Source organism: Sorex araneus, chromosome 11 (assembly GCF_027595985.1).
Source record: "Sorex araneus isolate mSorAra2 chromosome 11, mSorAra2.pri, whole genome shotgun sequence".
NCBI lineage: Eukaryota > Metazoa > Chordata > Mammalia > Eulipotyphla > Soricidae > Sorex > Sorex araneus.
Genome location: NC_073312.1, coordinates 55,091,256 through 55,094,306, shown reverse-complemented (window position 1 = coordinate 55,094,306; position 3,051 = coordinate 55,091,256). Strand labels below are relative to the sequence as shown.

Genomic DNA, 3,051 nt, shown 5'->3' with positions numbered 1-3,051 from the left:
AGGTTAGCCTTGATTCTAAGTAAGACAAGCAATTAATTTATTAAAGAGTATATACTCAGAGTAAAGCATGGACATACTCCAGATATCCCATCATTTCTCACAAATTTCTAGGTTACATATGTATCACTTTCATCATCATCATTATCATCATCCTGTTGATCATTGATTTTCTCGAGCAGCCTCAGTAAAGTCTCCATTTGTCCTAGCCCTGAGATTTTAGCAGCCTCTCTTTACTCTTCCTTCTCAAGGGTGCCACATTGGAGACTCTTTCAGGGTCAAGAAAATGAGACCCATCATTGTTACTGGTTTTGGCATATGAATAAGCCATGGGGAGCTTGCCAGGCTTTCCGAGAGGGAGAGCTAGTCTATAAACTTCCAGGAGCTTGGTTTTACAATCTCTGGATATTGGCTGTTGATGGGATTACATGGTGCTGGGGGCAGTTTCTGGGTGTGACTGCCTAGCTACTAGAAAATGGGGGATCTGAGCGGAAGAGGCCAGTCTCGATCCGAGCAATCTTGGAGATCTCAGCCCTGAGTCCCGCACACCTGGACTCCCCTGCCGATTCCTTCGTGTGAGAGGCTTATCCGAACGTGTGGAGAGGGGTCTTGAGCATGGCTGTGGCTGGGTTCTGGAGGTCTTTGGCTGCCGGAGCTCTGCTCGGGGCAGGGAGGGAAACTCAACTCACCCCCTCTAAGGGGCCCTGGTGAAGACAGCCAGGTGCAGGAGCAGGAGACTGCCAAGAGACTCTGCTTCTCGGCCTTTTGGCTAAGATCAAGTGTAGTATCTGTTCTTATCAGTTTATATAGGTATAAATGGGTTAAATACATAATGATCAGAACATTCATATTTCAAAGAGAAGAACATATTTGAGATGATCATTTGAATTAGTCAAGATTCCACCCAAATTCTAGCCATATTTGGTCATCTTGTAAGGTTATCATGGCAAGGCTAAATAAACATGATATGGATAGATATTACTTTTACCATGCAAACGTATTACAATGATTTTATGATAAAGGTGGGAGTCATTCATAGGTTTATATTGGTCCTCTGTCTTGTATATTCTTGGCTCCAACTGATCTTAGACTCCAAAGAGTCTGGGATTTAATTGCCATTACCTTACCAGTGTTTAGTAACGTCTGTAACACATTGACTTCTTTGGTAAAATCGTGTTTAACTTTCTAGGATTGTATGCAAAGAGACTTAGTAAAACCAGGAACTGATCTATGATGGAAGACATGTCTGAGGCAAGTTCTTGTGAATGTGCAAAGGTGTTTGCTTAAGGAAATAACAAACAAATAAATGATTTTTAATCTTCATAATGTCTGCACAATGGAATATTGTTCTATGACAACAAAGTTTCTGATTCCTTATCTAGGTCAATTGTATATAGTATTTACACTAGCCGTTCTCCTGTGCTCAGAAATTTCTAACTGTTCTATAAGAACATATTAGAGAAAATAATTTGGAGAGAAAACAGAAGATACTTAATTTAAAATATTGTAGTGGTCCTGGATAAATTGCATAGGGGTCAAAGGTACATACTTTGTGTATAGTCCAATTCAGTTCAAGCCACAAAGCCATTTAGGGGACCAAGCAGCACCACATATTCATGCCATAGCACTTGACCGTCTGGCCCTGTTAGCTAATTATTGCTGGGAGTTTCCCTTGGGCCCCCTGAGCACTGCTCATATGGATCAAAAATAAAGAAATATACATATATATTAGTATAAAATTTGAAACCAGTGGAAAATTATAAAGAATCAAAGTACTATGAAACTTGAATTTTAAAGAATTCTGGGCTACTTAAGAAAAGTTTAAACAAATATGTGTCTGTATCAAAGGTAAATTTCTGAAGGTATATTTATCAAATATTTTCAGAAAACAAACAAAGCTCTAGTTCAATGAGAATTCCTCTTTTTTCTACCATCAGTGATGGACCATGTTGCAATTTATTTTCTCTTTCCTATTGAAAATCCTGGTTCTACATTTTTAAATTTTACTATTCAGATGACCAGTATTTGTTCTACTAGATTTGAAACTTGGCACATTTCCTTTATTGTGAAGAATGATTTATATTCTTCACTGATTCCTCAGACCTCAAATCTTTGTCATACATGTGTTTTATTAGTTTTCCTAGGAGAATCACAATTTTCACCTGATTAATTTGAATTATTCCTTCATGTACAGGGACTTTTATGGCTATACAACTTCAGATTTAATAGGGGAATTATCTTTAAGAAACTTCACTTAGGTTTTCACCTTCGGTAAACACAGGCTTATTACTATGAGACTAAAAGATCAAATTAAGTTTTAGAATCCTGTAAATTTGGCAACCTAGTATAATTTGTATTCAGTATATAACACAGGAAAAATAATATCTTACAGTAAATGATATTTAAAATGGTTTCCATATTTTAAATTTTCTATAACCTTAAAGATTATTGTAACTTTATATTTAAATCATAAAATTTAGTCATTTCTTGAACAGTAAAGCCAAATACTTTGAGTGGATCTTTGCATTTAAAATGCAGATTCTGAGTTGTTATGCTCACATTAGTAGAATATGTTTTTCCAAGTAAGAAATATAAATGTATGTATTTAGTAAAGATAAATTACATTTTGTGTTTTCCCTAGAAAACATTCTCGTAAATAAAGTATAGTTATTTTCTGAACCATAGTCATTTTCAGCTAAAAGTTACTGTCAAAACCTCAAATGGTACAATAGTAGACATAAAGAGCAAATGATCCTTTAATCACTTCATTGTAAATGTTTACAAGAAAAAGCAAACCCTTTCAGGCTAAGAGTGTGAACTTCCTGTTCTCTTTACTACAATATACAGCAAAATCATCATTAAATACTTGGCTGAACTGTTCCATTTACAGCATATATTTTTATATTACTGCCATTTCTTTGTTTGATGGAGCTATAGATCCCAGGCTATGTGTTTAAAGAGTGCCATCAATGTTACTATAGCTATATGACCAAACTGTTAAATAATTTGTATCCAAGCCATTGCAATATCTATGGGAATGTACTTCCTTAAGAT

The 3,051-nt window shown here is 35.6% G+C and overlaps 1 non-coding gene across 1 annotated transcript; it reads left to right on the top strand.

The window, feature by feature from the left end:
• The first annotated feature begins 746 nt into the window (after positions 1–746).
• On the top strand, positions 747–928 carry LOC129399528 (U2 spliceosomal RNA). The gene has a single exon (XR_008627158.1). It is a non-coding gene; the product is annotated as a U2 spliceosomal RNA (small nuclear RNA).
• Positions 929–3,051: the final 2,123 nt, after the last annotated feature.